General features: G+C 38.3%; 1 protein-coding gene and 1 non-coding gene across 5 annotated transcripts in view; one reads left to right on the forward strand and one right to left on the reverse strand.

The window, feature by feature from the left end:
- Positions 1 to 26,477, reverse strand: part of ASPH (aspartate beta-hydroxylase) — a 228,001-nt gene that overhangs the window by 90,790 nt on the left and 110,734 nt on the right. The gene's annotated exons all lie outside the window — the stretch shown is intronic.
- On the forward strand, positions 7,528 to 7,634 carry LOC116563654. The gene has a single exon (XR_004274499.1). It is a non-coding gene; the product is annotated as a U6 spliceosomal RNA (small nuclear RNA).

Here is a 26,477-nt window from a genome sequence, read left to right on the forward strand (position 1 = left end):
AAAAAAAAAAATAGCCGCATGTGGTGGTGTGTATCTGTAGTCCCAGCTACTTGGGAGGCTGAGGCAGAAGAATCACTTGAACTCGGGAGGTAGAGGTTGCAGTGAGCCAAAATTGTACCACTGCACTCTAGCCTGGGAGACAGAGTAAGACTCTGTCTCAAAAAAAAGAAAAAAAAACTTTAGAAAATATCACCCAATTTTATTAATTTTGCTTAAATGGTGCTTAAAGTTACATCAGTGTCCCCTGAAGGACCTGATACAAAATAGATGTTCCCAAATCCCAATACCAAAAAAATTGCAACAGGTGATTTTGCTCTGCAACATCTCAGCTATATGGAAGGATGAGTACAGGAGTCCCCTTTTATCCACAGTTTTGCTTTTCACAGTGTCAGTTACACGTGGTCTACGATAGTCCAAAAATAGCTGAGTACAATATAATAAGGTATTTTGAGAGGGAGACCATATTCACATAACTTTTATTACATTATATTGTTATAATGTTTCTACTTTATTATCAGTTATTGTTGATCTCTTACTGTGTTTAATTTATAAATTAAGTTTTGTCATAGTACGTATAGGAAAAAAAATAGTATATATATAGGTTTGGTACTATCCACGTTTCAGGTATCCAGCAAGGGGTCTTGGATTGTATCCCATGTAGACAAGGGGGAACTATTGAATATATTATATGAATCAATAATTCAGGTATTTTTAAACCTATTTCTGATAGTATCTTATTTTTCTTTTGTTTGTTTAGAAGTCAACAGGATCCATATGTTTGACTGATGTTTGTTGAGAACGGATATTGACTGGCTTTCATTATTATAACTTTTAAGAAAGAAATTATTTTTTAGACATTATCTGAGATTTCACCAAAACAAAGTGGATATCTTTAAATACAACTTGAAAATCACAATGAGAGAAACCCCAAGAGTATCTTTAGAGTTTCTCCATGTGCTATGAGAATGAAAACCTGACATTACAAAATTGATTAATCTTGATTTACAATAATGGTGATAGGCATGATAGGATGACCATAAACTTTCAACAAATAATCCAACTGTGAAGATCTTGGTCTTCTGGGAGCAAGAAATAGTTAAGTTTACTTGAGCAACAGCAGGATGATGAAGTGACAGATAAACTATTTCTGATATATCGCCCAACAGAGAAAATACATGTTTCAATGGCAGGTTTCTCATTACACACAAATGAGATTATAGATCAGTAACAGAGGCGTAAATCTATTATTTGATATATTGAAAAACAAAGCCATTGCCTTTCTGAAGCAGAGGTAATGAAAAATAACAATAAAGAAGAAGAGTATGTTATCTTCAAATCCTAAGGTTGAGAGTTAACTTGGTAAAATTTCTAAATATTTCCATATTATATATAAAACAATGGCTTGCATGACACTGTATATCAGATCAGTGATCTCTGAGAGACAGGAAACACATTTCTCAATCCAGTGATAAAATAAGAATCATAAAAGCAGACAGACAGAATAGACATGTCACACACAGGGAAATAAAACTAAGAATGGCCTGCATGCACTATCAGGGAGCCCAATAATAAGCCTGCCCCACCTGCTGCCACTGGCACCTGCCATTCAGGGGCCTAAAAACAGGGCCGCCTATTTACTGACACAGCTGTTGGCACCTGAACATATAAATTGGAAGCCTGGGAATCGGCCCACTCAGCCTGTCACTGCAGGCACCCATACATGCTGTCTGGGGTCTGAAAACAGATCCACCCCACCCACCCCTGCTTTGACTGGTGCCCCAGTGTGCCATCTGGATGCATAAGGATCGCCCTCCCCACCCCGGCTCAATGCAGCCTGCACTCATGCACACTGTCAGGCAGTGTGAGAAAAAGCCTGTCCTACCTGGTGCCACTCCTGCTACTCCCTGTGCATGTTGCCTGGGAACCTAGAGATTGGCTCACCCGGCCAGCCACCACCAATGCTTACACACATGATCCAGGGGCCAAGGGATTGACCTACCCCATCTGCTACCCCTAGCACCCGTGCATGCCTTTCAGGGATCTAGGGATGAGTCCAGCCAGCCTGCCACCACTACTGTAAGCAACCAGTTGAACCACCTACCTGGGGATCTAGGTACCTGCACAGGCCACTTGAGAGCCCAAGGGTTGGCCTGTCACTGCTACTGCCCCAGCCAGTACCATACATGCTGACCTGCCTGCCCACTGCAGCCACTGCTGGCAGCCAAATAAGCCGTCTGAAGGCCCAAAGGTCAGCTTGCCTGGACTCTCTACCACCAGTGCCCATGTACACTGCCCAGGGGCCCACAGACTGGCATACCCAAGGACCAGCCCACCTGACATCCCAACCCCCAGCAGAACCTCACCACAGCCTCCACTAAAATTTACAGCCTAAACCACTGAGGAAATCACAGACACAGCTGAGGCTGAACACAGCTGAGGAAATCATATCGAGACTACACTACTGTGCCCGTCCAGAATCAAAGACAAAGTACCCTACACAACCAGCATTACAGATATTTCTACAGGAAAAAAGTCTTTCCTATGAAAACCAATTAATAAAATTGGAAGAAGTGACTGTTATACCAAATATGCAGATGTCAAAGGTAAGGACAAATTAAGGTTAAAAAGGGAATAAGATAAGACATCCAAGAGAACACAGTAATTTTCCAGCAACAGCTTCTGATGAAAAGGAAATTATGAAGTATCAGGAAAAGAATCAGAATAATAATACTAAAGAAACTCAGTGAGATATGAGAATAGAGATAATACAGAAAAATTAAGAAAATAATTTATGATCTGAAAGAAAATGCAATTGAGAGATAGATATTATTTAAAGGAACCAAACCTGGAACTAAATAATTCAATTAGTGAAATCAAAAATAAAATCAAGACCATCAACAATAGACTAGATTGAGTAGAAGAAAAGAAATATCGGAACCAGAGGATAGATCAGTTGAAATAATCCAGTCAGAAAAATATAAAAGAACAAAAAAGAATGAAGAGGCCTGGCACAGTGGCTTATGCCCGTAATTCCAGCACTTTGGGAGACTGAGGCACGTGGATTGCTTGACCTCAGGAGTTTGAGATCAGTGTGGGCAATATGATGAAACCCCATCTCTACCAAATGAATAAAGAATGAAGAAAACTTACATGATATATGTGACAACATAAATCAACCAAATAACCAAACATCATAATTTACGGATATGAACAAAGGCAAAGAAAATTTATTTAATAATAGCTTTCAAACTTCTCAAAGCCTGCAAGAAATATACACATCGAAATACAGGAAGCTCAAAGAGCCCCCAAAAAATTCAACCAAAAAGGTCTTCTACAAGTTACATTTAACTGTCAAAAGTCAAAGACAAAGAGAAAATTATAAAACAGCAAAAGAATCAAGTCACTTAAAATGGAATTCCCATTAGAATAAAAGCAGATTCCTCAGCAGAAACCTTTCAGGCCAGAAGAGAATGGAATGACATTTTCAAAGAGCCAATAGAAAAAAAAAAAAAAAAAAAAAGAAATGCCTGCTAAGATACCATATCCAGCAAAGCTGCCCCTCAAAAATGAAGGGGCAGTAAAGTTTTTTTTTAAACAAAAACTGAGAGAATTCATCATCAGTGAGTCAGCCCTACAGGAAATGCTTAAGGGAGTCCTACGTCTGGAAGGAAAAGGATAATATCTGCCATCATGAAAACACACCAAAATATAAACAAAGTATAAAACTTACTAGTCGAGGCAGACGCACAAATGAGAAAACAAAAGTTAAATGCTACCTCTACAGAAAACTACCAAACTGCATGATAAACAATAGAGGATAAAGGAACAAAAGATATACAAAAAACAAAAACAAGAAAACAATTAAAATGACAAGAATAAGTCCTCACCTATCAATAGTTCTCACTCATAAGAACACATGAGAACACATGGACACAGGGAGGGAAACATAACACACATGGGCCTGTTGGGAGGTGGGGGACTAGGGGAGGTAGAGCATTAGGAGAAATACCTAATGTAGATGATGGGTTGATGGGTGCAGCAAACCACCATGGCATGTGTATACTTATGTAACAAAACTGCATGTTCTGTACATGTATCCCAGAACTTAAAAGCATAATAAAAAATACATAAAAATATCAACCTTGAATGTAAACAAATTAAATTCTTACTTAAAAGATATAATTTGGATAAAAAATTGATAGAAACACATACCATAACTATATGCTGCCTACAAGAATCTCACTTCACCTGAAACACATATAAACTGAAAGTGAAAAAACAGAAAAAGATATATATGCAAATAGAAACCAAAAGTGAGCAGGAGTAGCTATTTTATTGTTAGATAAAAAAAATTTTGCATGAAAAACTATAAAAAGAGACAAAGAAGGTCATTATATAATGATAAAGGGATCAATTCTGCAAGAGGACATAACAATTCCAAATATATATCCATCCATTGGAATATAAAACAAATATTATTATATTTAAAGGAAGAGACAGACTGTAATACAATAACAGTTGGAAAGTTCAACACCCCACTCTCAGTGTTCAACAGATTGGCTAGACAGAAAACCAACAAAATAAACATTGGATTTAAATGCACTTTTAGATTAAATGGACTTAGCAGACATTTACCAAGCATCACATCCAGCAGCTACAGAATACACACTCTTCTTGTCAAGACATGGAACATTCTCCAGGATAGACCACATGTTAGGTCACAGAAGATGTCTTGACAAATTTTTAAAAATCAAAATCATATCAGGTATCTTCTCAGAATACAATGAAATAAAACTAAAATGCAGTAAGAAGAAAAACTTTGGAAATTTAACAAATATATGGAAATTAAACAACCTGCTCCAGAATGACCAGAGTCAATAAAAATATTAAGAAGAAAATTTAAAAATAAACTACTTGAAGCAAATGAAACAGAAACATAACATACCCAAAACCCATGAGATACAATAGTGCTAAGAGGGAAGTTTACAGTACTAAACATCTACATCAAAAAAGTGGAAAGATTTCAAATAAACAACCAAACGACACACCTCAAAGAACTAGAAAAAAAAAAAAAAAAAAAAGCCAAACCTTAAACTACTAGAAAGAAACAAAAGATAAAGATCAGAGAAAAACCAAACAAAATTGGGACAAAAAAAATCACAAAAGATCAATGAAATGAAAAGTTGGTTTTTTGAAAAGAAAAACAAAATTGATAAACTTCTAGCTAGAATGATTAAGAAAAAAAGGAGAGGCCGGGCGCGGTGGCTCAAGCCTGTAATCCCAGCACTTTGGGAGGCCGAGGCGGGTGGATCACGAGGTCAAGAGATCGAGACCACTCTGGTCAACATGGTGAAACCCCGTCTCTACTAAAAATACAAAAAATTAGCTGGGCATAGTGGCACATGCCTGTAATCCTAGCTACTCAGGAGGCTGAGGCAGGAGAATTGCCTGAACCCAGGAGGCAGAGGTTGCGGTGAGCCGAGATCGCGCCATTGCACTCCAGCCTGGGTAACAAGAGCGAAACTCCGTCTCAAAAAAAAAAAAAAAAAAAAAAGAAAGAAAGAAAAAAAGGAGAGAAGACTCAAATAAATAAAATCAGAAATAAAAATGAGACATTTTAATTGATGGCACAGAACTACAAAGGATCATCAGAGACTATTATGAACAACCATAAACTAACAAACTGAAAAACCTGGAGGAAATGGATAGATTCCTAAACACAAAGGAAAAAATAGAAACCCTCAACAGACCCATAACAAGTAATGAGAGTGAATCAGAAATCTTTCAACAAAGAAAAGCCTAGGACCAGATAGCTTTACTGTTGAATTTCACCTAACTTTTAAAGAAGAACTAACACCAATTCTCAAACTATTTCAAAAGAGGAGGGAATTCTTCCTAACTCATTTTACAAGGATAGCATTGCTCCGATACCGAAACCAAACAGGACACAACAACAACAACAACAAAACTACAGGCTGATATTCCTGACAAACATAGAAAATCCCTAATAAAATATTAGCAAACTGAATCCAATAACACAACTAAAAAATAACAGCCCATGATCAACTGTAATTTATCCCATGGATGCAACGATGGTTCAACATATGCAAATTTAAAAAAGACATGAAGAGAAGGACAAAAACCACATGATCATCTCAATAGTTGCAGAAAAGGCATTTGATAAAATACAACAGCCTTCTGAACAAATTAGGCATAGAAGGAACATATCTCAACACAATAAAGGCCATGTATGACAAACTCACAGCTAACATCACAGTGAGTGGGGAAAAGCAGAAAGCCTTTCCTCTAAGAACCGGAATAAGACAAATGTGTTTACTTTCACTACTCTTGTTTAACACAGTATTGGAGGTCCAAGCCAGAGCAAAAGGGCAAGAAAAAGAAATAAAAGGCACTCAAATTGGAAAAGAGGAAGTCAAAGTGTCCTGTTTGCAGATAGCATGATCTTATATAGAGAAAAATCTAAAGACTCTACCAGAGAATGTTCAGACCTGATGAACAAATTCAGTAAAGTTACAAGTTACAAAATCAACATGCAAAAATAAGTAGCATTTCTATACACCATAACAAACTAGCTGAAAAAAATTCAAGAAAGCAATCCCATTTACAATAGATACAAAAAATACCTAGGAATAAATTTAGCCAAGAAGGTAAAAGAGGAAAATTGGAACAAAGAAGACAATGTGAAAAACAGAAAACATAGAGCAAGACGATAGATCTAAATCTAATCATAGCAATAATCACATTAAATATACATACTTCCAATTAAATGCCAAAGAATTTCAGCTTGGATAAAAAGGTAAGAGCCAGCTATGCGGTAACTTCAATAAATACACTTCAAATATAAAGACACAAATAGGTTAAAAGCAAATGAGTGAAAAATGGCATGTTATTCTAATAAAAAGGACAATAAAAAAGAGCTGAAGTGCCTGCCTGTGTGACTATTAAAGCAGATTTTGGGCCAAATAATATTCTCAGTGATAAAGGGTATTATTTCATAATGATAAAGCAGTTCATTCATTAAGAGAACATCATAATCTAAAAATGTATTCCTCAAGTTACGGAACTCTAAAATCCACGAAACAAAACCTGACAGAACTTTAAAGAGAGCAGAAAAATCTACAATTCCATCAGAGACTTTGGTAGCCATCCCTCAGTAATTAATAGGACAAGTAGAAAGAACATCAGCAAGGATATAGAAGAGTTGAACAATGGTATGAAGCAACTTGACCTAAATGACATTTCTAGACTTCCTGCAACGATAGCATATGGAACAGTCCAGGTTTCCACCTTATGAAACTAGAAAAGGAAGAACAAATTAAACCTAAAGTAAGTGGAAGAAAGGAAATAATAAAGATCAGGGTACATACTGATAACTTAGAAAGAAGGAAAATACCACAGAAAGATAGAGAGAGAAAATACAAATAAACATAGCCAACATCATAAATGAGTCAGGTGACATCATTACAGATTCCATAATTGTTAAACATATAATAAAGAAATATTATAGTGCTCACTTCGGCAGCACATATACTAAAATTGGAACGATACAGGGAAGATTAGCATGGCCCCTGCGCAAGGATGGCACGCAAATTCGTGAAGCATTTCATAAAAAACAAAAAGATATATTATAAACAATGTTATGTCAATTAACTCAGCAAATTAGATGAAATGAACACAATTCTTTAAAGACACAAGCTACCAAAGGTTACTCAAGAAAAAACAAAACAAATAACATGAATATCATGTATCAATCAAATAAATTAATCTTATGGTTAAAAACTTTTTCACAGAAAGAATTCTAGGCCCAATCATCTTCATTAGTGAATTCTACCAAACATTCAGCAAATAAACAATACATAAATTCTTAAAGAGAAGGGGTTGTTTTCCAACTCCTTCTGTGAGGTCTGCATTACAATCAAACCAAAATCGGATAAAGCTATTACATGAAAAGAAAACTACTAACTGGTATCCCTCATGAACACAGATGTAAAAAATTTCTTTTCAAAATTTTAGCAAATCAAATCCAAAAAGATATATAAGGAATAATACATCATGAGTTTCAGCTCAGAAATGTATTAATGTATAGCTGTTCTAACTTCTGTAGTCAGTACAATTTATATGAAAACAATAAAAGCGAAAAACCATATGATCATTTCAAAAAAAAAAACAAAAAAAACAGCCTTTGACTAAATCCCAAATTAATTCATGAAAAAAAAAAAAAAAAAAGAAAACTTTAAGCAGTATAGACATAGAAGGAAATTTCTTCAATCTAATAAGGAGGATCTATGAAACATCTAAAGCTAACATAATACTAAACAGTAACAGACTGAATTCCATCCTCTCCAGTCCCCAAGATCAGGAAAAAGACAAAGATGTCCATGCATACCTTCTCCTCAGCATTTTACTGGAGGTTCCAGCCACTGAATCTGGGAAATGTAAACTAATGCGTAGGGACCTTAAGTGGATCAGTGGCTGCCTGGAGTTAGGGAGGGACAGAGAGGAAGAACATCCAGGAGAGGTCACAGATCAGCACCAGGAAACGCTAGGGATCACTGGTTACGGTCATTATCTTGATTGTGGTGAGGGTTTTACAGTTTCACACATGTCAAACCTTATCAAACTGTATGCTTTTAGGTAAAGTCTATTGTATAGTAACTATATAATAATAAACATAAAGAAACATAACCACAATACCATTATTATATAAAAAAAGAAATTCATAGCTGGCCGTGGTGGCTCACGCCTGTAATCCCAGCACTCTGGGAGAGAAAAGCGGGCAGTAACTTGGGGTCCGGAGTTCCCGACCTGGCCAACATGGTGAAACCCCGTCTCTACTAAAAATACAAATATTATCCGGATATGGTGGTGGGTGCCTATAATCCCAGCTACTTGGGAGGCTGAGGCGGGAGAATCGCTTGAGCCTGGGAAGCAGAGGTTGCAATGAGACGAGAGAGATCAGGTCCAGTGCACTCCAGCGTGGGCAACACCGTGAGACTCATTTTCAAAAAAAAAAAAAGAAAGAAAGAAAAAGAAAAGAAATTCACAATAAATTCTGAATATCATAGTTGGATACTTTTACTGAATAATCAGTGTTTACATTTCCCTGATTGTCTTAAGAATTTATGTTTTTAGAGCTTGTTTAACTTGAAATGGGACCTAAATAAGGTTCAAAGATAGCAATTGGTTTTGTGTGAAACAAATCAGAACTTCCTGCAGAATACTGTGAGATATAAATTGTCCATTAGGAAATAGTGAATAGAAGAGGGCCGAAAACATTTTAGGACATCCATAACTACTGCTACATAGAAAAAAAATTCCAATCTGAAATATGACAGTCTGCTCTGACCTGTTTGTCTAAATGTCTCCATCGCATTAGTTTGCTTATTGGATTCTCCAGAACACGATGTGTGACAGTTTTCAAACCATTTTGACGCCTATTTCTTGAGTGCCTCACAGGCATTATGCTAACTAGTGTGGGGACACAAAGATAAACAAGACAATCCCTATCCTCAAGTACTTCACACATTAGAAAGTGGTTGAGGGGGAAGTACATTAATGACTAGAATAAAAGGTTGAAAATTATCAGGGAAAGTAAGAATTACAAAGTGCTCTGGGAACACAAAGAAGCAAAGGATTAGCACTAATTGGAGAAACAAGGAAAGAATTAAAGAAATGACAGAACATTAGAGCTGACTCTTGAGGCACACATCTAATTTGGAATGAGGTAGAGACAGCGAAAAACATTTCAAAGGAAGGGGAAAGCATGTAGATATAAATGTGAAAGAGGTACGTTCAGGCATTTGTGAAAAATCTTGTGGAATTCTATAAGGTGTGGGGACATGGACAGTTAGGGCCAAGGCTATACAGGCGGCTTACAGCAATATTATGGGGTCTCTTGAACAAATTTCTGATGAATTTTGACTTTGCTCCCCTGACAATGTAGTATCACTGATGGCTTCAAGGATTGAGCGTTTGAATCCTGTCTTCCGGGAATTTTCTCTTGCTGTAGGTAAGATATGTATATGTAGAAAGGCAAAAACTAGAGGCAGGAAGACTTCTTGGATGTGATATACAAGCCTGAGATGTCACAGAGCTGAGGCAATAGTAGTGCAGAAAGAGAGACAAATGGTTAAGTTTCTGGCTAAATTAAATGGTTAAATTTTATGGGGGGAAAAAAGACTTGAAAATAAAACTCAGGAAAACTTAGATTTGAAAATATCAAAGAAAAAAATTGAAAATTTATAATTTCTTATCAGTAACTGACATTCAGATAAATCAATTTCACTTGAATAAAAATACATGAATTATTTTTATTACATTTACAAATGATAGGGTTTCCAACATAATGCACTACTAAGCATATGTCACTTAGAAGGAGGTGACATTCCAAAGCATCACAGATTATTGTCAGCCCCAAAGATGTGATATATGTTGTGATTCCGTTTATGAATAATGTGCAGTTTATTTTTATGCAACAGCACACCACATGTTTTGGTTGTTAACAGATGGCAAACTCTTTTTACCATGGTTTTAAACTTGCACACTGGGAATGAAAACTATTTATACAGTAAACACTTTAGTGGATCCTATCTTTGGACAACTTTAATTAAAGAATGAGAGACCAACTGCACAATCAAGGAGACTCAGGGGAGGAAGCAGGAACTTGCTTCTTTGCTGAATACATTATTTTCTCCCAGCAATTTAAAGCATACATGGAAATTAATGGCACTATTGAGTTTTATAATAAATCCCTTAAGCATTTAGCTTTTTTTGTTAGCTGTTTTCAAACTCAGTGTTAATAAAGCTGTAACACCCAAGGTAGAAAGAAAGCATAACTTACTCTTTAATGAGATGCCACTACAAGCATCCCTCAAATAGCTTTCCAATATTCTCATATCTTATTTAACTTGTAGATGTTCATTTTCACATATAAACGCTACCTAGAAAAACATCCCTGAAGAATTGCCACCCTTCTCTTGCACTTAGAGACACTGGAATGTTATGTGGATAAAGTTTAACACAATCATTAAGAGCCTCTTAGAAACGGAACATACACAAGCAATATCAGATTACTCTTCTATTGCATTTGGATTTAGGGATGACATGCATTTTATACAAAACAATCATTGGAGGCGAAGTATGATAAAAGTCGCTCGTATCTGTATAACAAGACACCAGCGACAAAGCCAAATGGCCATCCAACCTGCACAAAAAATGCAGACGTGCAGGTAGAATTATCTCCACGTTTTATACATGGGAAATAAAGACCAGAGAGGCCAGGAGATTTATTCAAGATGAAACAGCAAATAAAAATTGGTAAAGCTGATTCAAACTCCTAGTCAAGAACCCTTTCTACTGTACTGCAAGAATTTTCTAGAATTACATAAGTGATTTCACACTAGTAAGAGGAGTTCTTATGCCTATAAGGAAAATGCTCACTGCTAAAGCAATAATAGTAATGATAATAACAGCTACTCGAAAAGCCGATGCTTTTGAAGAGCATAATGTCATTTAACATCATGTTAAAATTATTTAACATAATGTCATTATGTTAAAATAAAGAACAAGTCCTACGTCTCCAAATTTCCTGTAATGTCATAAGGGCCTTGACTTCCAAATACCACATTCAGCCACACACTTTAAAAACAAAACAAATCAAACCCCAAACTCAGACTGACCAAGAATGGAAACCTCTTGTGTATTCCCATCACACTAGTACTAATGCACTAAGTGTGTCTGATACTATTAATCTAAAAGGCCATTTAAAAATATTCCTCATTTTTCTTTCTTTCTAACAAGTCTCTTCACTTGTATTTCATAATCACAGAGAAATACGCCAGTAAGAGCATTGTCAAGCTATTATCATACCTCTCAGGGGGTAAAAGACAATCTGCCTCTGGCCTCCTTCCTCAGAAGGCGCAGAGGTATGCAATTAATGGCGCAACAACACATACCCTGCTGGGTCCTATACTGCTTGACTCTAAGGACTGTCTGGAAGTGCCATGAAAAAATATACTGCAGAGAATGCACACGTACGCTCACAGCAGCAGTTAAAAAGCAAAGACGCAGTATGAATCAAAGTGACATGGCCCAGAAATTAAATGCTCACCCAAGTTCATTGGTTTTATGTTGAAGCTATAATTTGCAATTAATGCTACTTCCACCCTATGACTAGCTGAGTGGCATTAGTAATAACATCACTAATATGATGATATAAATGCACAAAGAAGTCAGTGATCCTTGGGGGAGAGGAGCCAAATTTCAATGAAGCGTAAGAATCAAGGTTACTACCTGAAACACAAATTTATCAAACCTTGGCTTTTATGTAAAAGGGTATCGATTAAAGTCATCACACTGTATAAACAGATTTTATTCACCTCTATTTCAAGTTTAAAGTGTGCTTCAAAAACGATGAGTTTGGGTTCTTTGTAGGGACATGGATGAACCTGGAAACCATCATTCTCAGCAAACTGACAGAAGAGCAGAAGATCAAACACCGCATGTTCTCACTCATAGGCGGGTGTTGAATAATAAGAACACATGGACACAGGGAGGGGAGCACTACACACTGGGGTCAGTTGGGGGGAAACAGGGGAGGGAGGGTGGGGGGTGGGAAGCTGGGGAGAGATAGCAAGGGGAGAAATGTCAGATGTAGGTGATGGGGAAGGAGGCAGCAAATCACACTGCCATGTGTGTTCCTATGCAACAATTTTGCATGTTCTTCACATGTACCCCAAAACCTAAAATGCAATAAAATAAATAAATGGGGAAAAAAAAAAAAAAAGTGTGCTTCGCACAATTTGAATCAAGTTGATATTTTAATTGTGGTAGCTGGCCCACCCCAAAGGCTTAAGATAAATCATAGATGTAGGTGCCAATTAAATCCATTACTTTAATTTCATTAAATTATTATGAAACAGGAATGGGACAAAGAGAAGTTATCAATGTATTGATGAATCAAAGTAGCAAAAGGGTAAAAGTCATTGGATATATGAAAAAAATGAATTATGGTAATTTTCCCAAAAAGTGGTGGTATCAAGGGTTTTTCAGATAAGAGCCTAATCTTATCTTCCATGTAGAGAGCACAGTCCATTATACCCAACTAAGTACTAACCTTGGAGTAAGGCTGGGCTTGCTGTGTGCAGAAGCACCTGTGATACTTTTTCCATATCAACTTATCAACCCTGTCATTAGAAATACTTCAGTATCTGAATTCACGGGGCTATTGCATGGATGCAACCCTCACCCACTACTTGAGGACCGGCTCAAATGTCATCACTCCATGAAGGCTGCTTTGCTTTCCATCTCCTGCCAGCAGTGTCATTTCCTCCTTGGTGTTCACACAGCATTTTGTTCCTAGCCTCTACCTCTTTACATTGTAGTTACTCGCTTTGTTTTCAAAGCGCTCCACAGAGCACGGGACACAAAAGCAGCCCAAACATTTGGCAAATTAATACATCATCCCTCTTAGCTAGAGGCTGTTATCTTCTTTATTCAGTTCCCCCTTCCATTCTTTAAGGAGGGTCAACATGTCAAGGGATGGCTGAAGTCCCAGGACATGGTGCAAGAGACCTGGCCTTCACCAGGCACAAATGAATTGGAATATATGTAAAGGAAAATGTGTTGGAATATATGTAATTCTTTCTCCTACACCCTTCATCCATGCATGCTGACTTTTAAAAATGAACCCAAAGGCAAAAATCAGTGTTCTCTGATTCTATGACCAAATCAACAAATGTATTTAAAATATGTAATAAGTTTAGAATTCACAACATAAATGGCTACATATTCACCTTAAGTAATTAACATACCTAGTAGTAAATAATTTAGGAGAGGAACCATGAAAGAAGTACCGTTATGCCCTCAGTAATGTTTTCTTACTGCTTTAATAATAAGAGTTAAAGAAAGAAACCAACATCCTCTCTGGCATGAGAGACCCATGAATGGGTCTATGGCAATGACCCAGAAAATACAGAGAACCTTCTAAGTACAAAGCACAGTTAAGTTCCTTCAGTAAAAAGGCAGAAAGTGAACCAATGAAGTGGAATGCATCTGCCATTTATTATTAGCATTGTTTTTCCTCAAACATCTTCATCCTATATAGCAATATTTCTTCAGTGAGTGACATGTACCCACATACATGATGAGAATTTAATTAGTTGTCTCAAACAGTTAAACAGCAAAAATCTCAAAGAGGATAATGTCTACCCACAGCTGCTGAAATGAGAGTGGATAATGAGAACAGCAGGAGTAGGGAGGAGGATGGGGACTTCAGCCAATGGTCAAGTGGGTCTTTCCAGTCCAAGGCTGGAGGCAGTTGCTGTTTTCCCAGGCAACACATTTGCAGCACTGGGAGAGGCTGGCCTTTCTTCCAGCACTTGCTGGCATCAATGCAGTAGTAACTAGCAGCATCAGACAAAGCTAGACCTTTGAAAATATCATTGATACAAATCTTGTTATTTAATAGCTGAAGTTTGAGCATGTGTAGATGGCAACTGAGAATTCGTTAAAATTAGTCTTTTAGTCCTGATTCACATTTGTATTGTTTCATAAAAGAATGGAGCTGAGTGAGGTGAGAGCCTGCCAATGAGACAGAGCATGGGCCATAGGATGAAAAGCGTCTACGCCACGATTCAGACAGCAACAGCTGCCTCGACTACCAAGCTCAGTATTCTGTCCACACCATGAGAAGGAAGCACTGCAAGTTTTCCTCAATTCCTCAGTACAGCTGGGTTTGCCTATCATTTGTGGCTCATATGGTTATCTTTAAGATAGCTGTTTAATAAACTTACAATATTTTTTTCATACAACAGGTTCAGTTTTTCTCAATCCTTTTGTTGGCTTTATATTTTATAAATTAAAAAAAAAAAACCTTCAAATGGGATTCAAATACTGTCAAAAAATGATTTCTGAATCAGGTGATACCAATAAAACTTTTTAGTTAAGATGCATCTGGTACACAGATCAGATTGGCTAGGTCAGCTGCATGTCTTAACTAACACTTCTCAACCATGACTGCACATTAGAATTATTGCACCTAGAGCGATGAAATCAGAATAGTTGAAGGTGGGACCCAGGGCACCGTTTGAAATCTCCCCCATGTGATCTAATGCGCTTTCTTCTTCCTCTTCATCCACTGGGATCCATCCTGCAGTCCTCTGCTGTCACTGTGCCTGACCAGCAGTGACACAGAGCTGGGTGAGACTGGCAGGCAGCTAGGGGTGGGAAATGCGACAGTGTACAATGGTGCCTAAGGAGAACCTAGTTTTGTCTGGGTGCATCACTGGTTTCAATAGAAGTTAATTATCCATATATTAGCTTCAGATATTCTACACGGAGGGCAAGGAGGAAAGGGTTAGATAAAAGCATTATGGCAGGTGATACACCACGAGCGCGGCTGCTCTCCTGGCACTGAGCTCATGTCCTGCTGCCTTCATTCTGGACCAGCTCCTAACGACATGGCAGGGCTAGTGATAGGGCCCTGTGATACTCCAGTGTTTCTGAGGATCCAATGCTACCCCTCCATGTGGAAATCCTGCATCCTGTCAGCAAACAACCTCTGCTGGCAGCCTTACTTGTGGTCTGTTCCAGAATCCCTGTAAGGCTGGGTTTCTCCACATTTCTGAGATAGATTTGCCTGTTGCCTCCTGCGAGGCCTCCAGACACTGCCTGTGGGAGGTGCCTAATCTTCATTCCACACCCACCCAGCACCAGGCATGATAACAGCAAAGGTCTGTGATATAAATCCCAATGGATGAAGGGGACGAAGAGAGAACATTGCAGCAAAGAGGAAAGGCATGACTGACATTCATGGTGTTAAGGAAAGGTGGTAGACTGACTTGCAAGCAGGTTGTAATGAAATCACCCAAACTGAAACACAGGATTTGATTCATTTTCACCATTACTAATATTTTCCTATTGTCAGTATATATTTGATTTTTAAGTGAAAAACATAAAAAATATGGCAGGAACTACTGCTGTAAATGCCACTGGACCTATCATTATATTAGAAGAATCGAAAGTGCTATGGGGAAGAGGTCTACAGGGCTCAGACTAAGGTAATTTTCGGTAATGCATTTTCCAAGCTAATGTACACACCAATGTGAAGTCTTGTTTAAATAAATGAATATATTCAACTACTCACAGCACTGTCTTTTTATGGCACATTTTTTGAAAGCTTAATTTTAAGTTAGTTTAGGCATATGTGGTTAAAGTTCTTTTTTTTTTTTTTTGAGATAGAGTCTTGCTCTGTTGCCAGGCTAGAGTGCAGTGGTGTAACCTTGGCTCACTGCAACCTCCGCCTCCAGTGTTCAAGTGATTCTCCTGCCTCAGCCTCCCGAGTAGCTGGGACTACAGGTGCATGCCACCATGCCTACCTAGCTAATTTTTTTTTGTTAATTTGCCTCAGTATACAAATAGACAGTTGTGTTCATAAACTATGAAGTACCTGATTTGAAGAGAGTGTCACACCTTCCTTCATTAAACAAATTACAATCCTAACAATAATTTAGAAGTATACCAATATCTGAGTTTTTTCCTTAAGAAACCTATTGTACTTTCCTGCTCATATTGTCACAATCATTACACAAATTACCTTTGTAAAATGTGGAGTGCTCCATGGACAGCATTAGAATGGAATTTTAATGATAATGAAGAATTTGCTATCGGTGTCCTGTGGTGTGTTTCACTGAAGATGCACTCTGGTGAAAACGGTGTCCTAAATTATCACGTGTACTACACTATGGTTAGAAATCATGAAATGAAAAATAAAAACAAAGAGAATGTGTATTTCAACATAGCTAAAAAACTTCTACTATACTTGCTAAGACTGGTAATATATGCTGAGTTTATTTAAATCACTAAAATTGCTATAATTAAACTTCTCTCTAAATCAGACTTGCGTGAGAGTCAGAAATCTCCTATAATTAACTTATCTATGGAAGTAATCAGACAATAACTGCTGGTGTATTTTAGGAACCACTAAAACTACGGTAGCTGTTGAATGTAATGACTATAATAAATCTTTAACAGCAGTTATCTCATAACCTCTTTTCACAGCTGCAAGGGTGAACGGGAGGCTTTTCTCAAAGCTTTTCCTTGAGTTGGTTTAATTGTGATATTGCTACATTGCTCTTCTACAACATGGAAAAATTACTACGCATAACAGTTAGTGGGAACTTAACTACCAGCCTGTGCTGCAACATTTAGGCAGACTTGTCAACGAGGAATACCTGTGTTTCAAGACTACTAAGGGCTAAAGCATCTCCAATGGGCAGCAAAAAGACAAAGACAGAAGATCTAACTAGGCTAGCCATGCAGTAATTAAGTTCAAGGCAGTGATGACTTGGTCAAGCCCACATGCACCAGTGGAATGGACTCTCAGAGACTGAATGATTCCAACTTCATGACAGGTGCCTTTGCACCAGGCGCTACAGTTCTCATCTCAGTAAGATGAATGAATGAATTTTTAAAGGAAAAGACCACACCTCATACTTTCCAAGCTCACAAGCCAAAGCCATCCCTGGCTGACTTACAATCCACCTTCATGAGTAGCCCCAGGGAGTCTGGTAAAAAAGCCAGCAAATTGAGGAGGATGGATTAGCTATATATGACTTCAGAAACAAATCATCCCCAAACTTAGCACCCTGCAACAACAATAAACATTTGTCATATTTCACAAGTTTTTTGCTCTGTGGACCAGCTTCTTGTATACTCTCATAATGTGGCAGCTGGTTTTCTCCAGAGTGAGTGATTTAAAGGGATTATGGTAAAAGCTGCAACATCTTTCATGCATTAGCCTTGGGAGTCACACTGTCATTTCTGCAATATTCTTTTGGCCACATAGATCAGCTTCACTCAAAAGACAGAGAACTACACAGAGGTGTGAATACCAGAAGGCAAGAATTACTGAGGGCTGCCTTCTAGGCTTACTACTATACAACTCTACCTCCGAAAAAGCAGCTCCCGATGAAATGTACAAGTTTGTTATGTTTTGCTTGAGTGCATTTCCCAATACAGGAGATAGAAGTTCTACTGGCTTGAGGTGTAAGAGGGCAGAAATTGGGTTAGCCAGGCAACTGAAAATTTAGATAGTGAATCCCAGAAGTGAGGAAATTCCAGAAGCAAGTCTCAAAATCTGAGTATCAATTCTATGCAAATCTTTGGCAAACAAGTAATCTCTAAAGGCACAAGACACCTCCACCCTTGCTAACCAGACTTTAAACATAGCAATCAAAAGCCAAAAATCCTGACCAGAGATATTAGCTGCTTTATACTGTTAGAGTGTCAGATTTTTCAATTTGAGTTCAGGCAAGTTAACTGTGTACTACACACCAACAGTCCTCAGAAAGAACAAAACAAATTCCAAAGTTGCTACAACAAATTACACACACAATCCAGTTTTCAACCAAAAATTACTAGACATGCAAAAAAAAAAATAGGAATCACCTGACCCAATCTCAGGAAAAAAAAAGGAGCCAACTGCAACTGCCCGCCACTGTGCCCAAATATTGGGTTTATTAGTAAAGTACTTCAAATTGCTGGTTATAAATAAGTACAAAGAATTTTTTAAAAATAGTATTAACGCATAAACAGATGTGGAATCTCTGTAGTTTTCATTTCATGAAATGAAAACTACAAAAAAGAAGCAGTTGGAGATCTAGAGTTGGAAAGAACAGTAGCTAAAATAAAAACTTCACTAGATGAACTCAACACAGATTTGAAATGGCAGAAAAATCAATGAACTTGAAGATAGAATAATAGAAAGTATGCAATCCAATGGGGGAAAAATAATTAAAAAGTGAACAAAGTCTTTTTTTTTTTTTTGAGCCGGAGCCTTGCTCTGTCACCTAGGCTTGAGGGCAGTGGTGTGATCTCAGCTCACAGTAACCTCTGTCTTCAGGGCTCAAGTGATTCTCCCACTTCAAGCTCCCAAGTAGCTGGAATTAAAGGCACATGCCACCATGACCTGGTTAATTTTTGTATTTTTAGTAGAGACAGTGTTTCACCATGTTGCCCAGGCTGGTCTTGAACTCCTGATATCAAGTAATCCACCTGCCTTGGCCTCCCAAAGTGCTGGGATAACAGGCCTGAGCCACCGTGCCCAGCCTAAAAATACTCAAATTTTCATAGACCTGTGGGACATTTTCAAGCAGTCCAATATACATGTAATTATAGTCACAGAAGTAGGGGAGTGTGAAAAAAGATGAAAACATTTTGAAGAAATGGTAGCTGAAAAATGCTTAACTCACAAGATTTATGGGTAACGATTAAACAATAACTCATCTGAAAATAACTTGAAATGTAGCAAGTATATTGTAGACACTTAAAGTGAATTCATACTTATACTTTTCTGTTTATAACTCTTCCTGCCCACCATTCAGGCTATTTACATCTTACAATATCACTATTAGATGAAGGGGCAATGAAAGAGAATGGGGTTAGTCACATTTTTTTTCATACTACAACTATTTATTCAGCATCCACTATCTATGGTTAAGTGCCCCTAGCATAGTGTGATGGTTAATTTCATTTGTCAACTTGACTAAGCCATGGTTATCAGACATTTGGTCAAGCATGTCTGGATGTTGCTGAGAAGGTATTTTTAGGAGAGATTAACATTTAAACCAGCAGACTTTGAGTAAAGCAGATTATTCTCCATAATGTGAGTACGCCTGATCCAATCAGATGAAGGCCTTAAGAAAAACACTTATCTCCCTCCAAGGAAGAGCAATTCTGCCTCTAGACTCAAGCTGCTACATCAACTCTTCCCTGTGGATTTTGGACTTGCCAGCCTCTATAATCACATGAGCCAATTCCTTAAAATAAACCTCTATCTGTATCTATTTGTATATCCATACACACACACACACACACACACACACACACACACACACACATATATCCTATTGGTTTTGTTTCTCTGGAGAACTCTGTAAACTCTGATTAATATAAGGGGATAGGGGTTGATCATGGTTCCTACTCTTAATCAGCTTTTTGTCTAGAAAATAAAGAGAAAACTCAAACTATGTGCTAATGAAAAATCTGCAAGCAAAAGGCATCTTGGGAACAAAAAGAGAGACACACCTTCCAGTCTGGGAGTGTAGTCAGAGAAGGCTTTCTGAAAGACAGAACATTGAAGCTCAGTTTTAAGAAATGGGAGTGATAAAAGAGAAGTGGAGAGATTAGGAAGAGCATTTTGAACAGAGGGAAGCCATAAATGGGGGCTATATCCTGAAATGCGTCATGTGCTGCGCTAAGAAGTTTAGTTTTTATCATCAGAGCAATAGAAAACTGTTCAAATATGTTATATACAGTTATAAGAATCACAAGGAAAACCTCATTGAAGATTTTTTAAATAAGAAAACTCCCGAATGACACTTGATTATTAACTATGTTTGTTATATTTTCCTATGATAAAAGAAAACTATGAACTATCCATATGAAGTACTAGTTGCATCAAGCTGATTTACTGGCTGTAATACGGCCAACTCCACCTTTCTTTAAGTTGCTTTGCAGATGTGATTTCTGTTAGTGTAAATGTGACGTTTTCTAGCGCCATCTGGTGTTTTGTTAGGGCACTGATTGTGACTTTAAAAAAAATACAAATAGTACCCAGAAAATCTTTAAATGTTTTAAAGACATATATATACTGTTTAAACATATTCTTAATTGTAATGACTGATTTAGTAAGATATTAAGTATAATTCTAAATAAAAAAATTTCAGGAAAAGTACACAACACAATTTTATCTAACACACACAACCCACGTGCACACATAGATACACACAGGCAAAAACACATTTCCATTGCTCTTCCAATTTCTTTAAAGGCTCACAAATCCCAGCTGATAACTGACATTTGATGACATATTAAATCAGGAACATATTGCACATTTTTGTGTTCAGTGAATTTGTCAAAGCACAGCTTTTTAAGGTTAAATTACTTTTCCTTGAGTCAGGATCTTGCTCTGTTGCCCAGACTGGAGTACGGTGGCGTGATCATAGCTCACTGAAGCATTGATCCTTCTACCTCAGACTCCCACGTAGCTGTGACTATAGGCTCACGCTACCACGCCTGACTAAGTGTTGGGTTTGTGTTGTTGTTGTTTGTTTGTATCTCACTATGTTGCTTAGGCTGGTTTCAAACTCCTGGCCTCAAGCAATCCTCCCCCTTGGCCTTCCATGCTGAGACAGGCATAAGCCACTGTGCCCGGCCATAGATCCATATTTGACCTCTCTCACTCCATTATCCAACCCTACTAACTTTACTTCCAAACATATGTAGACTCTAACCAGCCCTCACCACCTCTACTCTATATCATCATCATGTCTTGCCTGGACCACTGCAATACTCTCCTAATTGCTTTCCCTGCTTCCAGTCTTGCATCCCTATCGCCAGAATGAGCCTTTGAAAACATAATGCAATCATATCCATCTTCTGCCCAGAGTCTCCCAATGGCCATCTCACTGGAGATAATACACAAGTTCTTACTTTGGTCTTCAAAGGCTTATGTGATTTGGATCCTTGACCTCTCTGGTCTCACGCACTCCTACAGTCTCCCTTTACACATTCTTTACCAGCAATCACCTCCTTGTTAAGCCTCAAATATGCTAAGCACACATGCCCTAAGGACTATGAGAATGTTCCGGAAGCCCCGGAACTCTTCTCCCAGATGGCAGTGCAGCTTATGCCCTTGCCTCTTCAACTCTTCAAATTAAATGTTCTCATCCAAGAGACCTATTACATAGCAACGCCTCCTGCTCATTCTGTTCTCTTTTCCTATCTTATATTCCTTTTCACACTTAACGCTGCCTTTTATATTTTAATTTTTTAAAAACTACATATTCCCACTCTTTCCCCTATACACACTAAAATGCAAGTATAATGAGAGCTGCGACTTTGTTTTATTGACTATTCGGATCCCAGTGCCTAAAACAGAACCTGGACATCATAAGTACTCACTATGTATTCAATAAATGAAGACAAATCATTGTTTGAATTTGACATCTAACAAGCCATTTTTGTATTGCATTATTTGGTAGTTCATGCATTTTGTGACTGTGGGCTACAGAATATGTGGGAAAAGATGACATCCAGTGGGGAGAAACTGATATCGCAATTTTATCTAAAACATAAAAACAATCTGATTCGACTTAAGAAACAGACATCCACAAATGAGGGCCTGTTTTGCCTTAAACAAATATCAATTTCTGCTATTATGGAACTAAAGCCTGATGAGTGAAGCACATTCCATTTTTTTTTTACTACATATTCCAAATACGTAATGTTTCCCCTCCCCTTTTCCCTACCAGGTAACAGTATCATATGAGTCGATTTGAGTAAAAAATACATGGAATTTCCACGGCTGACAATTTGCTCCAACAGATTTTCAATAAATCTGTGATAACATTGATTCATTATTTCTTTTAATTCTGTCTATTCCTGCATTTCCCCCTTAATAAAATACTTTAGTTACAAAAATATTTTGGTTGGTACTGATCTAAAGTGCTAATTTTAAATGGTGGGAGAGTGACAAACCAGTCAACCGAAGCTGTTGCAATGATTCTCTCTGCAGGTTCCAGAGGACACGGCCCCTACACTCCCCTGCCAAACCCCCTTTAGGATCAGAGCCCCTGGAGGTCAGACCTGTGCCCCAAGGATACCCCGCAGTGCAGGGGAAGGTACATGCTGCTTAGGCTAGAATGGGAGGTCTGGAGCATGAGGGGCAGAGATGTGAGGGGCTCAGAATTGCAACTGCCCTGTGAGCAGCAGATTTGGGGCAGGTTTGCAAGTGTTCTTGTTTATCTGCAACAAGCCATGCCCACCATTCGGATTCCCTGTCCCTCCCTTTGTAAGAATGCACTGAAGTGGACCTCCCAGAAGCAAGCCAGTCAATGCGTAAATGAGAAAGGGCTCTATTTGGTACAGAGATGTCTATGGGCTGGGTATGGTGTCCGCAGCATGAAGAAAATGTCCAGACTCCCACCATGGTCTAGTCCCTGACTTCCTCTCACTGTTTCTTACGCACTCTAGATTTGTTCAGGGTGCTCCAGCTTCTCAGCCCTTCTCTCCTGTCTTGGGACTTTTGCACAAACTGTTCCTCTGCTCAGAGTGCTTAGGTCTCACTCATCTTTTGGGACGTCTTCTTCCCTAACTTACCACCCCTTCTCTCAACAGCCATGCTCTTCTGCTTTGTTTCTTCAGCACTCTTACCAAAATTTCAGTCTGTGTGTGTACTGCCGGGAGGTGAGCTCCCTGAAACAGGAACCTCATCTGGCTTGCTCTCACCTGCAACCACCTGTCTAGAACAATGCCTGGTACACAGCTGGCACACAAATATTTAAGGCAATGAAGGAATCAATTTTTGTGTGTGTGAATAATGGAAAGTTGACCACTTGTGAAAATATATAGTCTTATGGCCTATCGAGCTTTTTGGTATTGAACAGTAGCCACGTTCCTAAAATATGATGGTCAAAAATATTTTAATAACAAAAGGAATAAAATACTGTATGTTCAAGACTGCTAATTAATCCTACTTCTCAATACTGCATATTTCCTTTTTCCTTAGAACTAGAACCCTAAGTTTTCGCTTTAACAAAATTCTGTGAGTTAAATGTAGTTTTTCTAAGAAGCCTACTCCTTCTCCAGTCCTCAACCCTATAATCTGGATGTGGCTATAATGGTTTGGTGCATGAACAACCCTTTTGGAACATCAGGTTATGGACTAAGAATGGCAGAAATGGTGAGAGAGGAGTGGGGTCCCCCATGAGCCACTAAACTGGCCCAAGGTTATTTAGGTGGGTAAGAAATAAGATCCTGTCTTTTTAAGACACTAAAATTTGACTTTTTAAATTTATTTTTTAGTTTTAAATGCTTTGTAGGAATGGAGTCTCACTGTGTTGCCCAGGCTGGTCTTGAACTCTCGGCCTCAAGCAATCTTCCTGCCTTGGCCTCCCAAAGTGCTCATATTAAGGGCTAAAATTTGACTTTTTAAAATGAAATGTACCTGAATTTAATGGGAATGGGAATGTGGTGATTGGTAGGGTTGGTTTGAATCTGATCTATAACTCACCTCTTGAAGACATGGAGGGAGGAGGATAAAAATGGGGAGTCCTGTTAGAAAACCAGGCTTTTCCACAAATGTGTTCATTTCCCCAACCAATGCAGGACAGGAACACATGAAAAAAGGCTGGAAGGAGTTTGTTTTCTTCTCCCTCCTCTGTTACCCTCCGGAATCCAGGATCCTGAAAACTGAGACCCCTGAGTGACTGTGGCACTGGGGCGTGGCCTCCATGTACTACAGCCGTGGAATCTCTGTCTTGAAGCCACGTGATGAAATGTTCACTGGTCCAAGACAAACTAAGTGGTATGGATCATATTCATGAGTTTTTCATAAAGCTAAATTTATTCAATTTTTAAAAACTGTTCTTTATTCCTAAATTATGTTTGCCTTACTTTTGGGGCTGAAAATATATAGTTGCTTGTATAATTGATCATAATAGTAGATATAGATTTTTTTTAAAGTCACGTTTTAACACAATAAAAAGATTAGTAGACCTATGTTAGGTCCCCAAATTAACTAATTTGATTGTTAGTCAGAGCAACCGTAAGTCCAGATATCTGGATGATAATAATAGTAGACTCAGACCTGGGAATAATAACAGAAGGTTGTATTTATTATTTACAGGTATTGTTTTCATTTTATCCTTCTGCTAGGATGTTTACTCTGTGAGGTATAAGAATTGTTATCCGCATTTCTGGATTAAGAAATTGAAAGCTAAGTGTTTTTAAATAAATATTTTATTTTCCTTATTAGTTCTACGCTCAAGACAGTATGGGTTCAATGATTCCGTGATTCCATGAACCATGAGCTTAAACATACTGAGTCACAGGAACCACCTCTGGTTTCTTTAGGGATGATAGTAGCAGTTTTCTTCACTCAGAATCAGCCACTTGAGTTTTGGGTTTTCCATGAATTTCCAACCTAGAAGTCCCATCTGGGTTCTAGTTCTTACTCGTACAGTTAGGGTTTTATAGGGCTTTTAATATTAATCCTCATTAAGAAATAAGAGAAACCCATGGAATAAATATTTTAACAAGTGCCTACTGTGTACTGTGCATGGTTCTAAACACAGGAGATGCAACAGTGAGGAAAAAAAAAACGTGTCTTCACAGATCCTTCATTCCAGTGGAAGTTTCAGACAATAAACACTAACTGCCCAATATTTCACATGGCGATAGTGCAATGGAGAAAACAAAGAAACAGAATATTGAATGTAAGGGGTTGCAATCTTAAAATAAAATCAGGGTGAGGGGAGTCTCACTGAGAACGCAACAGTTGAGCAGAAGGGGCAACCTGTGTGTCTATCTGGAAACACTAAAGAGGCAACCCATGTGTCTATCTGGAAAAGAGCATTTAGCCTGGAAGGGAATGGCCAAGTGCAAAAGCCCTGAGTCCTTAAGTGTTCTTGGCATGGGAGCTGGTGGAGCTGGAAGAGAGGGCGCAAAGGAAGAGTCATAGGACATGAGGTTGGAGAGGAAGCCAGTCAAAGAGGAGGAAAGCAAAACAAGACTGTGCGAGATCTTATAAACCACTGCAAAGATTTTGTGTTTACTCTGAGGAAGAAAAGATGTTGGAGGGATCTGAGCTACATGAAATGACTTAAGTTTAAAAGGCTGTGGCTACTATCTGAGAAAGATTATAGAGACGCAATGGTGGGAGCAGGAAGACCAGTTAGGAGGCTACTGGAATAACATAGGCAAGGGATGGTGGTGACTTGGTCCTGGTGGTAGTGGGTACAGGTGGCAGAAGTAGCTGGATTCTCAATGCATTCTGAAGACGGCTGGTGGGATTTGCTAAAGGACTGACAGTGAGGTGTGAAAGAGGTTTGCAGGAGGAGTGTGTTTTGAGCGGGGAAGATCAGGAGTCAGTTTTGGACTTGTTAAGTTTGAAGTGATTACTATACATCGAACACATGTAACACTGAAGTTATCAGGCAGACACCATGTAGAGAGCTGGACACACCAGTCTGGAGTACAGGAAGAAGAATCGGGCTATAGGTAAATTTGTTAATCTTTGGCATACAAAGGCATTTAAAGCCATGAGATTAGATGAGATCATCAAGGGAGTACGTGTACATGGGGAAATATTTGGAAGATCAAGTCTGGGGCACTCCAGTGATTAATGGTCAAAGAGATGAGAAACATCTCCAAAGAACCTGAGAAAAGCAAACAGTAGAAAGCAGGAGAAACACCAAGAGAACGTTATCCAGGAAGTCACGTGAAGGGAGTGTTTGAAGGAGAGGAAGTGATCAACTCTATCAAAGCCGCTGATTTGCCCCTTCTTGCCTTGTGTTTTCTCATTAGCATGTATCACTATCTATCATAGTTATGTCCTAAATATACTGGAAGATTCAGGAGGTAAGGCAGTGGAGAGCTTGTAAGAGCATGATGAT

The sequence above is a fragment of the Sapajus apella genome, unplaced genomic scaffold (assembly GCF_009761245.1).
Source record: "Sapajus apella isolate SASKATOON/1434 unplaced genomic scaffold, GSC_monkey_1.0 scaffold35, whole genome shotgun sequence".
Taxonomy (NCBI): Eukaryota; Metazoa; Chordata; class Mammalia; order Primates; family Cebidae; genus Sapajus; species Sapajus apella.